This window comes from Triturus cristatus, chromosome 4_1 (genome assembly GCF_964204655.1).
Source record: "Triturus cristatus chromosome 4_1, aTriCri1.1, whole genome shotgun sequence".
Lineage (NCBI taxonomy): Eukaryota > Metazoa > Chordata > Amphibia > Caudata > Salamandridae > Triturus > Triturus cristatus.
In genome coordinates, this window is record NC_140585.1 from 392519098 (window position 1) to 392533615 (window position 14518).

The following is a 14518-nucleotide window of genomic DNA, read 5'->3' on the forward strand; positions in this document are numbered from 1 at the left end:
TACTTCGGTCTCACTGGACAGTCACGGAGGAAGTGCCCTTTCTTTCCACAATATAGGCAAAGTCCTTGCTTTCTTCGATGATCCTTTTCACTCAAAGTTAAAGAGGCTCTAACGGCTCCTATTTCCATAGGTTCTGGTTTGTTAGCGGAAGATTCCATAGCAGGACTACGTTCGTGTTGCGGTCCGTTTCTGTCTTTCCGCTTATGGTCTCCTTTCCTGTCTTTGAGACGATGGTCCAGCCGTAAGGTCAACTCAATGAGGGCCGTACATGTGTGGGGTTGTGGGTCGATTTGGGCTAGAACGTCTTTCAACTCATCCTTCAATCCTTGATAGAAGATGGCGGCTTGCTTGGATTCCGGCCAGTCTGTCTCTGCTACCAACCGCCGAAAGTTGTTTAGGTACGTAATCAAGTCAGAGTTTCCCTGACGCAGTTCTAACAAATCTCTGTCTGCTGCGAAGGACTCAGCCCTCCGATCAAAGGTCTTCTCAAATTCTGTACGAAAGGCGTCCCAGTCGTAGAGCAAAGGGTCGTCTCTTCTTACTAGTGGTACAGCCCACAGTGCTGCCTCTCCGGCCAGATATGATATTACGAAGGCCACCCTAGCTTGATTTGTGGCAAATAGTTTCGGTTTGCAATTAAAGTGAAGCAGGGCTTGTGTCATGAATACCTGAACCTTTCTGTTATCCCCATAAAATCGCTCAGGAGAGGCTAACGGAATCTGCGTAGGCATTTCAACTACTACTGGGAATGGCGTAGGACGCGAGGGTTCCCCTGCATCGAATGGGTTCCTTTGTATTCGATCTACACAAGCCTGGAGAGCGGCGGTCTCAGTACGTGAGGCCGTAAGTTCTGCCTGAACCAGAGCAAGGGCTGCCATGACATCCTCCAGAGTGGCCATTACAACACCAGCACAACCGGGAGGAAAAACATTTGTGGGCTGGTTATTCTGTCAGGTTCCAATCTTCCTGGTTTCCTCGGAGCTGTGCTGATGCTTAATGGGTCCACCTCTTGACTGCCCCAAGTCCAGAATATTGAATAACGCGGACTAGTGAAGTAGTCAAGCGAGGGAAGGAAAGGGTAGGGACAGCAGGGAAGGAGATCTGAGAAGAGAAAGGGACACAACCAATGTTTGTTGATAAAGTACAGTCTCTAGCAGTAGATACAGTCTAACAGGTGAGTAACAGCTCTAGTTCTACCCCCTACCTGAAAAGAAGAAAAAACGAAGCTGTATTGCCTGAAGAGAGAAGAGGAGGACTACACTGGTTTAGCCTGTAATGTGACCAGAAAAGACAACATTTACTACACACTGGCAACACGGAGGACAAGCCTTAACCCAACAGGTTTCCTTCTTGTATGAATGAAAGAGAGGAGCCCCCTTACGTACCCGAAGACATATATGACCCTGGTGTTAGAGCAACACAGTGACCTTCTATACTCCTGATATCTATCCTTTTGCCTAGGAAAGAGAGATAATGAACAAAGGACTTTGTTACTCATTCAGCAGTGATTGTGCATTGCAATATGCACATAAAAGGTCGGAAACAGAGAACGTCTTTGTGAGGCCACCCGATAGGGAAATACGTCTTTCCGCTACCTGAGGGTGTAGCCACTAACGTGGGCGCCGGCAAGGTTTGTACTGTAATAACGTTTTTACAGAGCCCCTGTCTGGCTTTATCACCACAACGTAATACACTGTTTTAATGAGTAACACGTGGCGTCTCCCGCTAAGGAGAGTCTTACTGTATCCAGTTGCGCAGAGGATCTCAACCACGACCTTCCGTGATGCCTTTCTCGGGTGTAGAGCGGAGGGCAGCTTGGAAAGCCTGGATCTAGGAAGAGGCTCCCCTGCAAGAGAGGCGGACCGCTCTCTCACCAACAGAGGAGCGGGGAGAAAACAACGCAACGTTCCTCTGCACGAGACTCGAAAATGATGTCTCCCCAACAGAGGAACCGGGATATAGCAATGAAACGCTTTAGCGTTCCTCTGCACGAGACTCGGCAATGAGGTCTCTCCAACAGAGGAACGGGGAAGGAATCAACGGAACGCTTTAGCGTTCCTCTGCACGAGACTCGGTAATGCGGTCTCTCCAACAGAGGAACGGGGAAGGAATCAACGGAACGCTTTAGCGTTCCTCTGCACGAGACTCGGTAATGCGGTCTCTCCAACAGAGGAACGGGGAAGGAATCAACGAAACACTTTAGCGTTCCTCTGCACGAGACTCGGCAATGAGGTCTCTCCAACAGAGGAACGGGGAAGTAAGCAACAAAACGCTTTAGCGTTCCTCTGCACGAGACTCGGCAATGAGGTCTCTCCAACAGAGGAACGGGGAAGTAAGCAACGAAACGCTTTAGCGTTCCTCTGCACGATACTCGGCAATGATGTCTCTCCAACAGAGGAACGGGTGAGGAAAGCCTCTGAAATCAGGACCGGAAACAACGAAGCTGGGTAGTACTCACGGTACTCGACTTGCTGGCCGTCGGGTTGTCGTTTCCTTGGAACGCCGGGACTGCTCTTGCTGAAGGAATAACCATCGCTGAGTGTTCTTCCGGTAGCGTAGATATCGGAAAACGCACCCTGCGTCAGAGTCACGTGAGTCGTGCCTCGAGCTGAGCATCTTGGGAAATGTGGTTCTCGCCAATGTTATAGCGGGATTACGAGGCAGTCAGTGATTACCGAGTGCTCGGCCTGACACCTTCCTGCTGCCAATGGTCAGCTTGGGCAGGTCCCCCAGGTTCAGCTACTTGGTCCCCGGTAGGTTCCAGGGCATCCCCCGCAAGGTCTGCCTCCTCATGGACCGTAGGAACTTTAGGGGCCGGATTACTGTGCCCCCTGCCTCTTCTCTTTAAGACAGGCACCTGGGCCACTCTTTCAGGCTCCAGGTTCTCTTGAAAACTTTTACCGGCTGCCATGGACCAAGTGGTCACACATGCCCACTCAGGCAGACCCAACATTTCCAAATGAGACCTTCTCTCCACCTTAGCCCAAGGGGAGCTTTCCAAATAATTGCCTAGCAGACATTCAAAAGGCTTGGCTGGCCTCACAGCAACTTACAAGGTACCTGAGACTCCCTCACACTCAAAGGGGACCTGAGCCTCTTATAGAGATTTTAAATTTCTTGCAAAGAGCTTTGAGGTGTGGCACAGTGTAGGTATCAACCCTCTCTTCTTCAAATTCAATATCCACAGATGCAATGGATCCTACTTTGCTCGTGGTGAAAATAAATTAGCAGTTCTCAAAAAAAACAGAAGTTCCAAGGAAAATCTCTACCAAAATGTATGTGGTCTGCACTCACTAGTAGTGTCCACCAATCACTGTATGTAAATCATAAATGCAAGTCCAAATGCTCACCGCTGACCACCATTGTTAGAAATGGGGGTCTCTAGTTGGCAATGGTTTCACCTTTGTAAAAATAGCGACCCTTGCTTCTAGCCAGGATAAGGGGGATACACTCCCAAAATAACCCCTGCTCACCCCCTTGGTAGCTTGGCACGAGCAGACAGGCTTATCTCCGAGGCAGTTGGTAAAGCATTTGTGAACACATACGGTAATATAATGAAGACACTACAAATGGACACCACACCAGTTTAGAACAAGCATTGGCATAGCCAATAGGTCTCGCCTTTGGGACCTTATAAGTGTTTAGCCATGCAACAGTTGCATAACTAAACACTTATAAGGTCCCAAAAGCGAGGCCTATTGGCTATGCCAATGCTTGTTTTAACTGCTGCAATCTATTGAACCCTCAAGGAGAACATCAAAGCGGCCGCGAAAGTGATTGCGATCAAACATCAGAGTGGCCCTGTGGCCGCGAAAGTGAAAGTAATCGTGGTAAAGCGCAACGCGCGCGCCCGCGCACATGCACTGTAGCTCTAGGCTGGCCTGGTAGCACTTTTGGAGCCCTCACAAAATGTCTCGCTGGACCAGCGCAAGCGCTGGGTCAGGCGAGACCTGAAAATAAGTATCTTTATCTAAACAAGACCAAACGGCAAAAATCCACAATACCGTATAAAAAATAGGCTCTTCGATGGTAGAAATAGTTCTGTTCAATGCAAGTTGTAAATGCAACACTTTTTCCCACAAAGTACCTTGGATGCGTCACGCAAAACAAACAAAAGGGTCGTAGGGAAGGTGATGCATCAGTTCCTTGCTTCGGGGGAGGCGGTGCACCTGTTCCTTACTGCAGCGCAGGGGAGGCGATGCATCTGTTCCTTACTGGAGAGGAGGGGATGCGTCTGTTTCTTACTGTGTTCCAGTTATGATGCGACAAGATGGCGCTTTGATGCATGGCGACGATCAGGTGCGATGCGACAAAATGGCGGCTTGATGCAATGCGTCGATCCAGTCGATGCGTGAACGTTTGCAGCGGCACTGCAGGTGCTGCGACGGTTTTCTCGGCGATGCGTCGCCACCCGGTGTAGATGCGGCATGCTTCTTCTCCATGGCTCGGCGATGCGTCGGGACCAGGTGCGGATGCGGCATGCGTCTTCTCTGTGACTTGGCGATGCGTCGGAATCGGTGCAGATGCGACTGGATTCTTCCTTGTTGCGTCGATCTTCCAGCTCCTAACAACAAACAGTCTCTAGAGGTCCTAAACAGCAGCAGGCACCTCTTTGCAGGTTGGAATTCCCTGCAAGGAAATTCAGGGGAGCTGGTGATGAAGTCATTGTGTCCCTGAGACTTCAGATAGGAGGCAAGCTCAGTTTCAAGCTCTTGGAGATTTTTTCTTCAAGCAGGTGACAAAGCAAACAGCAAAATCCTGTCCTCACTGGTGCAGCTTCCTGGCAGGAGGTGGAGACAGCCCTGACTCATCAGACTGCTGGAGCTGAAGCCCTCTCCCAGCTCCCTTCACTCACAAGCCAAACATGCAATACACAAACCTTGCAGAGGCATACTGGATCATTAGGCAAGGCAAGAAAATACCTACTTTCTAAAAGTGGTATTTTCAAACACAGAATGTTAAAATCACCCACACTAAAAGATACACTTTAACATTCTGAGTTCAGGCATACTAAACTTTATTTTCCCATCTTTTTCCCTGGGTCAGTTATGCTTATAAATGTTATAATAAATATTATAATAAAACTGCCTATACTGGCCTATGGGAACAGATAGCCTTGCAATAGTGAAAAACAAAATTGGCAGTATTTCACTGTTCAGGAAATACCACACACATCAGGGCATGTCCTACCTTTCACATACAATGCACCCTGACCACAGGAGTACCTTGGGCCTACCTTAGGGGTGACTAACAGGAAGAAAAGGGAAGGTTTAGGGACTGACAAGTGTGTGCACTTGCCAAGTCGACATGGCAGTCCCAAACTGCACACAGACTCTGCAATTGCAGGCCTGAGCCACATTTTACAAGCTGCTTCTGTGAGTGGCACAATCAGTGCTGCAAGCCCACCAACAGCATTTGATTTACAGGCCCTGGGCACACATGGTGCACTGTACTGGGGTCTGACAAGTAAATCAAATAAACAATCATGGAATCACTAATCCATACAACAATTTACAATAGGAAGCACTTGTATTTTGGCACTGAACAGCAGTGGCAAAGTGCCCAAAGTATCTAGACCAGCAAAAACAGATGAGGCAACAGCAAAAAGTGGAAGGGAGACTCACGACAATGATGCCAAGTCTAACAGCGCCTGACTAAACACTGGGGTTGGTTGGGGCGAGGGGCTTCGGCGAGGAGAAATCAAGCTAGTTTTTTGCTAAGTTTGAGAGCGGGTGAATAGATAGGAGCAGCTTAATGAGGATAAGAAAGTGGATGAGAAGGTAGTGTTTAATGTGTGAGGCCGTGCAATAAAAAGCTACCTCTTGCTGTCTCAGATCTGAAAAAAACATTGGCAAAGTCAATAGGTCAGGGAATACAGGTTAACGCCTGCGCGTTTGCACAGTGGAACGCTACTAGACAGGGAGCCAGTAGGAGCAAACAGAGAGGGTGGTGCTGTCAAATCCTAGACCTAAAAATGAAGATATTTTAAGGGGAATAAAATAATACAGGGCTACGTTCACCCTTCAAAGGCATCTGTGTTGCTAAGTTACAAATTACACTCCGTCTATGTGTTGCACTACTTAAAAATCTATATGTGGCACAGGGATTTTCTGGACTATAAAACGCCCTGGTAAGCAGAAGCAGACTTCTGGCGGTCCAGGTGCGCTTGAAAAATAAATGAGAAACACGTAATAATTGTGCAGTGGTGCAAATATCATATCTCGGAAAATTGGAAATATAACGAACCCAGGTTTACCGCTGTATTATTTGTATCTTTATTAAACATATATTGCATAAAAGTTCCCAAAACCCCGAATGAACTTGTGAAACACACATTGTGCGGGAAACCGTGAGTCATCGGATAAACCTCATCCCGCTGTTCAGCTCTGGCTGCTCTTCAACAGAACACAAGAAGGGATTATGGTGGGAGTTTGTTATTGTTTGTTTATGATTTTTTTTTTTACACTGTATGGAGAATCTTCGGTCTACCCTCTGCGCCAATGAATCGGGCACTGGGGTCATGAGAATAACTTCAAATGCCTCCATTTTCTGGAGAGGAACTGTTTAGAAAAACACACAGTTTACATACTTGCCTGCAGCAATGACAGAATTTGCCTTTTCCCACAAGAACGGTTTTCGTAAATAAGTGACCCGCCTCGGTTACGTTTTACAGTACAGCAAGTGCCTATTTTTCCCACACAGAAATGGTTTTGCAAATAGGGTGGGCAGGGCCGGACCCACTTTGCTAGTGTTTTATACTATGTGTATATTTTTCTCACAGACAGCTGATTTTGTTCACAGGGTGACCCGCCTTGCTCAAGTTTTACGTTTCAGAAAATACATGTGTTTTTCGACATATAAAGCGATACATACATTTCTGCAAAGATGTATAAATAACAAGGCAGACACTCCATAGATAGACGTGTACACAGGCAGACAAACAGGTAGGAACATTGACAGACTTACACCGTACAATTACATATTTCTGGACGTAAGTTTGGTAAGCAGAAGGGGTGTGTAAGTCGCAAACCCATAAAGCAGTAAGTGAAAGAGAACCTCTTCCACGAGCAGTCTTAGAGTGAAGACCGTTCATATGAACCCACAACCGGTGTTACAGCTATCAGTTTTAGACCCCGTCGATGGTAGCCCCTAGCCCTCCACTGACCTGCGTGCCCTTCATCTCGCCTAAAATGGCAGGACGCGCACAGTGCTGTCACCACACGAGGCAACGGGTGTGGGGCGGAGAACAGACACCTGCGTCATCCGCTCCTAGGAGATGCTGCCCGGGCGTCTCCTCAGATCCGACGCATGCGCGCGCGCGAAGCTATCCGTTTTAGCACTAATTGAAGTCTGGTCATTCCGCACGCAGTCACACACTTTGCCATAGTAACCGTGTCTTCATTAGCAATTTCGTCTGTAGTAAATTACGCAAGGAGCAACAAAAATAGAATTATTAGGCTAACTAATTGAGCTCACTTCGCACGGAAACTAACGCACAAAAAACGTAAAAAAGAAACCCTGAACAGTAACTTTGTTGAGATTATCTGAGGGGTTTGCAAAGGCTTTCCCCGGAAAACCTTGTACCACAAGGATGTGATCTGGTGGGTTACCAATAAAAATATTCATGAACACCATTAGCGGTTTGCCGATCATTTTGTAACGGAAGATCCTGCCTCTCTGACATCCAGCAAGAAACATTGTTTATTTTTATTGCCTCAATTTCCCCGATTTAACATGCAGGGAGATGTATTTTTCCTGAGGGATTTAACCTAGATTTGCGAAGAGCCTACAACATCCTCAGAAGACGTTGCCCCCCTCCCCCCCCCCCCGACTTTATAAAGACGCTCCACGGCGTGCAACACCTCCCCTCCCCCTCCTGCTTTATAATCCCCTCGGAAGGTGCGAGCTGGTTGCGAGCTGAAATGCGTGAAGACCAGCAGTACCAACGGCACTAAATTCTGGCAATATCCCTCTTCGGCGAGGTCTGTTATAACATGTCGAGTCTTCTTTTCATTGGGTATTTTTCCTCCTTGATGGGAAACAGCTCAGCTAAATCGCTGCCTGCCAGTTTGCTGAAGCAAAATCAAACCAAGAAATCAAAGGAAACTTTGTTTTCGATCTTGGCGTTTGCCATTTGTACCTGGTTGGAAATTTTCGTGAAAGTTGGACATCTTATAAGCATGGCACGTGTGCGTTTCTTTTTTTTTTTTAAATGTACTTTCATTAAAAATATATATAATTGGCAACTCATCAGACGACATTAAAGTGCACGACATGGGGTTATGCATGAGCGCTCATGCAGAGGACGCACACTTGTCTCAGTACCGGAGAGCAGCCCTCACTCTGCGCCTTGAATTGCCCTCCTCGGCGCCCATGCACCGTTAACGATTATGTATCAATGCATTTCCCCATAAATACAAGGGATAAACTCCTTGTCACCTCCAGTTGAATGAACGCAAACGGTCCTCTTTTCAGTTAGCTAGCTGCTGCTCGTTATATTTTAGTTTAAATCTATAACCACTAACACCCAAAACCAACCACATGGTACTTTATGCCAAATGGGATACTTCAGACAAATACACCCTTCTACAAACCTCCCTACGAGGACTGGGTATTATAATGCACATAGAGAACCTAGCAACAGGAGATACACCCCCCTCCTATGAAAACTAGGGGAAATTAAGAAAACACGTCAATGTAAGAGTAAGCATGTAGATGCCTCAGCTCTTCTGAACTAATAGCAACCTTCACCACTCCATTGGCTTATGTATGTATGTAAATGATATAGCATAACCCAAGTCACACAGTGACAGAGGTCTTCACATCATGGCGGTCTTACAGTGGGTAGTGTACAAGGGAAGGGAAGCAGAGATATACTATCGAACGTATTATTAAAAGGAAAGGTGCTGGGAAGATTTGGACAGCGGGGAATGTGGGAGAGCTGCAGGTGGGAGAATAAGGGTGCTTAAAACAAGAAAATCTGTGTTATGTTTATTTTTTGAGCCCACTAATATCACTGGCATGGTCTCCTCTTATACACTATCAAAGTATTATAAGGAGCAGTTTACAGGGGGATTGGTATTTAAATAGTAGGACGGGTACTTACATTTTACATGTTCTACCAATGAAAAACTCCTAAATTGTTTTTTGCTGGTGAAGGGCTATCTTTCCCATGGATTAACACTGGGTTACCTTATTACACTTCTTAAGTGATAACTTCAGATTTGAATTTACTAGTCTGAAAATGCCCCTTTTAGTAAATTTACTTTTTCTGCCTCAACCAACTGTTCCTTCCTGCCAGTGTCTGGGGTGACATGACTGTGAATGGCTCTCCTGAGGTGTGCTATGTATTTCTTTTAGACATGGGGACACAGGTAGCCTGGGTGTGAAGGGAGGTGGTCTTCCTGACAGATGGCTGGGGATGGGAGGAATTGTACCATGACCTGATTACTCTTCAAATGACCCTGCCAGCAGCACACAGAAAGGAACCTGACACCAGGCTTGTCCTTGCCTCTGTCACCCTAGGCAGTTGATAGCCAAACCCAAGGGATGGGCCAGGACTAACCAGACCCAGGATGGGAGTAGGCAAGGGACCCCCCCCCCCTCCACAAAGAACCACTTATCAGAAAATTACTGGACTTGTGATAGATTCAGAAGAAGGGCTGCCCTGCTGTCTGAAGAAGGAAGACTGGACCGGTGTGCCTTGAACCCAGTCTCCCCAGAAATGACTTCAAAGGTCAATTGGATGATCTCCTGTCTGGCCTGGGTCTGGCCTCTGCCAAAGGGAGTCCTCGTCAATAGTTACTGTCCACACAACCTGGACCCTTGGCTGGCATCAGAATGTACTCCTCCTGAACTCAAGCTGAAAATCCAGAAGTTATGGGCTCTTCACAACTGCAAACGGTTCCTCTTAGTACGTCTATCCGTGATGCTTTCCGATGCCAATCTCCAGCAAGGCCTGCTCTAGACAACAGTCTGCAGCTACAGTCCGTGTTGACCACCAATGCAAAACTCCAGCAATGACCAGCTCTTTGCACCACAGCATCAACTGTCAGCAATGCCCAATCTCCTCCTTGCTCTCATAAACTCTTCACAGGGGCAAACCTGGTTCCTTTATCCCACCCACACTCCATCGCAGTAAGCCTGAAGTTGTGACTTAGACGAGGTCTAGCACGACCAGATACAAGTGAATGGTGTTTTGTGCTTTGTGGCCTAATTTTCACCTAAAACGTTAAAAATTGATGCATAACTGTTTCTACTAATTGGATTTTTGTTGTTTTGATGTCATTTTAATTTATACAATTTTACTCCATTTTCTAAATTGGAATGAGATTTGTGTTGGATTGTGTTTTTCTTATTACTGTTTGAGCACTGCTTAAATACTTTGCACATTGCCACTAGATTAAGCGTTACTGCTTATGTGCCAAGCCACCAGAGGGTTAAGCACAGGTTTATTTAGTGACTCTTGTGGTGCATCCTGACAAGAATTGTGTTAATAATTGAAGTGAGACTTTCACCCCTCTCGGCTAATAATCTAGGGGCATATTATCAAGCACAGCGTTAAAATTATCGCCGCTTTAGTGGCAGAAAACTGCCGCAAAAGCGGCGATAAAGGGCTTGATAATATGCCTGTGAGAATTCCAATAGAAGCCTATGTTGACACCAGAACATGGGCTTTTATTGGAATTCTCAAGGGCATATTATGAAGCCCATTATCGCTGCTTTAGTGGCAGTTTTCTGCCGCTAAAGCGGCGATTATTGTAACGCCGTTTCTTGATAATATGCCCCCTAGTTTCTTACAAGGTGCGCCTCAGCACAGGTTGAGGTGGAGAAATTATCAGTGATGATTATGACTAAGTGGAATGCCTTAGGCCAGTAAGAAAGATTTCTATGTTGGCAGTAAATAAATGGTGCGTGGCATGATAGAATAGCAATTACAGCAACACGTTGGGGGCCGACGTTTTGTAAGAGAGTGCAGCTGTATAGGAATTGATCTTTTTGCTGAGTTTTTTTTTATGGATATCTGATGTTTTAATCATTGCAGTTGCCTGCTAAACAAGGCCAACCACATGTCCCTTTTTTAAAAGGATTGTTGTTTTTATTTTGAAATGGTCATTACTGCCTGGCTATAGACCAGCTATTGGCTTTTCCTTCAGGCTGTCTTAACTTTGTTGGCTTTCTACTAAGGCGTTATGACGATTACTTTATCATTCATGAACAAGTGTTCTCACTGGCAGACCTCACTCCCACAGATGACTGGTTGATTGGTACCTGCCCTTTCAGGACGACTAAGCTTCTGAAGTTTTGTGTATTCTTTCCACCAAGATTCTCTGAGGCTAGCAAAAAGTTGTAAAGCAGCTCTTAACAAAACCATCAACTAAATAAATAAATACCTGTTACATTGAGAAGCAAGCCATCTGTGTGCATCTTCCTTGCACATTAGCACAAAGTACAAGTATGGAGAATAGCAATGAAGGATATATACAGGGCACACCTACTCATCATCATATCCTGGGATTTTAGATGGCAAGTTTTCCACCAGCAGCCTCTGCTTTAAACATGATCATACTATATAAAATGTGATTAAACCTATAAACATTTCGATTAATGTCCTTGTAGCATATAGATTTTCTGGACTGAAAAGACCAATGGTACAGTTACATTGCTATTACTTGCCGCCCAAGCCAATCAAATAGCTTTGGAGGCCTGAAGTAGTCCAAGTTGTCAGACTTGCAAACGGTGGTGGAAAGTAGTTGTGTTGTTATTATCATTGGCATCATAGTTGGGGCAATGTGTGGTGCAAGTTGCAGTGGCCACCTGATGAATGTCTTGGCACTTATTCGTTTACAAAGTAAGCACTGGGTAGCTCAATGGACTAATGCATCCACTCAAGGGATCTGCGTTTGACCTCCTGGGCACAGGTTCAAATACCATCAGGTCCACTCAGACTTTCATCTTTTAGAACAGATCACTCACACCTTTTGAAGCTGGCCCTGCCAGGTGAACTTAAAAAAGCTGGCCTAGCAGCACCCAGTATGGGATGAGGGAAGTCTCTTGGGCAGATCACTGAGACATGTGTGTTGGAATAAACTTTTGCTGCTACTTCCATTCATCATCAAATATCTTTATTCGGTCTAATTAGACCATAAAAGTATTTAAAAATATACAGATAAGAGCAATGAATATACAAAAATCCATTGAATATCCATCTAAAATTCATAAATCATCACATACAAATAGTAGCCATCTGCTTAATGGCCAGTTCAATATATAGAGCAGTAAAAATGCAAATCTTGATAGTGGGCAAGGTTAACAGGTAAATAAAAGCAGCTCAGCAGGAGCAGATATTTGCTGCCCAGAGAATGGGCAGCAAGTAGCGTTTCTTCAACGGATACAATTTACAGAATAGTATAAAGTGTAAGGTGGTTTGGGGTGATTGATGGTCACAAGGAAAATTGTGAAAAATACAGGCCTTGTGACGGAAAGGCAGCAAGAAAGTGCACCGTGCATAACCGAAGTCTAATCAATAAAAGTTTGGGATGCATATTTCCCATCCATACTAAGCATGGTGCAGGACTAGCACGCAGAAATCTCCATATAGGTCAGAACCGTTGGTTTAGCTGCTGTGCTCCGCATTCTATCACCCAGACATCCCTCGAGAAATGCATACTTCAAAGTCATAATAGAGCTAGCTAATGCATTGCTGGGAGAGGTAAACAAGTCCTCCCATCTCATACTGAGACAAATATTCTGAATATATTTTATCCAAGGAATACTCTGACAGTGGGCGAGTTTTAAGCAGTCCGCAAGCACAGCCTTGTTAAACGAAGTCTGTCTTTTGATCCAAATTCTGAGCCACAGAAGGAGGGGAGGAATTTTAATGAGATTGCTTACGTAGCCAATCCCTGCCAAAGTGTGGCAGAAGAAGGAGCTAGTGTAGCTAGCAATCTCTTGATGAAGTCATTCTCAATTTGTTTGAGGTCCCCTTCAATAACCCACACCCTTGCCCCATACGAAGCAATAGGGCAGCATTTGGCTTTCTAGACAGTCGAGAGTTCCTTTATGGGTTTCTGGCCAAGTTTACAGGCAAAATTGAGAACAACCTCCTCTGATTTGGAGAAGGCAGCAGCTCTGCTGGTCTTCAAATGTCACCGTGAGAGACATGTATCTAAGGAAATGCCTAGGTAGGAAAAAGTAGGAACAGAGCCAACTTTCTTGCTGTTCACTACAAAGGATACATTGTCCTTCTTCCTTCTCCAAAAAATCATTATGTGAATCTGATTTTGGTTGACCATAAGATCTAAACTGGCCATAAACTCACAAAAACAGTCCAGTTGGCGTTCCAAGCTGTTTGCAGTCCTGGCAATTAGGGTCAGTGTCATCTGTGTAAATGAATGTGGGAATACTACAATCACCTACACACGGGCAATCTGCCCTAAGGTTTACCAGTTTATACTCCAGGCTGTTGATATAAATGGAAAAGAGGAAAGGAGCCAAGAAACAGACCTGGAACACTCCCCTTGCCAGGCTGAAAGGTGGTGTTGAGTTGCTTTACAGTAAAGAATGACTGGTTTAGCCTTTAAAAGACCCTGTTTGGAATAGTCGCAGAAGAAGCACTGCTTAGAGCTGAATAAGAACTGAAGCTGTCCCTGTTTGTTCCACAGAAGGATTCCTGAAGGTGAGTACTGGAGAGTTGTGTCCGGCTCGGACATGAACTTGTGCTTCCAGACATCTTCTCTAAAACTCATTCTGCCCGTTTCCTTCCTTGGGATCAACATGCATATCGTAGCCAGTCTTAAAAAACAGAACTGCCTGCTGGGCAGACTTTCTGCAAGAGGCTCGAGTTCTGAGGAGTTGAGAAGAGCCCGCCTGCCTTTGGTTGTTCTTCCTGAAAGAAACTTTCCATTGGGATCTAGAGCGCAGAGGAGCTTGATAAGAATCAGCAGGAAGAGAGAGATTCTCAGACACAGTGCTGAAGGGGCTGAGGTCAGTGGAACTAGAAGAAAAAAAGTGCTAGGAATTTCTGTATCTACACAAACACGCACCCACACCAGTGAGCTGCCGCGCCACAGTGTTTGGCGGGAACTCCAAGCTAGTATCCACCTGTCGAGTTGGCACAGTCCCACAGATACGCCGAGATGTTTTTGCGCCCGTCATAGTACCCCCAGGGGCACCCCGCTTTCCCCCCTCCCCCAAATTAGGTTACCCAATGACACACAAGAAACAGTTGTAAGTGGGTAACAAATGCTGCAGGTTTATTACATAATTCCAAGATATGTAATCGGTGGGTTAACTTACGGGCGATCCAAGGGCAGGCAACCATCTGGGTCGCCTGCCCACCTGATGAGCCGGGCAGCGCGGGAGCGATGCCCGCAATTCCTGCCCTCCAGGTGATTCTTTCTACGATCACGTGCCGTTGGTAGTTCTACTCACGCCCCCCCTCTCGGGGCGGAGCGTCGCATAGGAAGCCCCCGGTTGTTCAGGCCCACAACCGCCCGCAGGACTAGCGGGGCGCCGA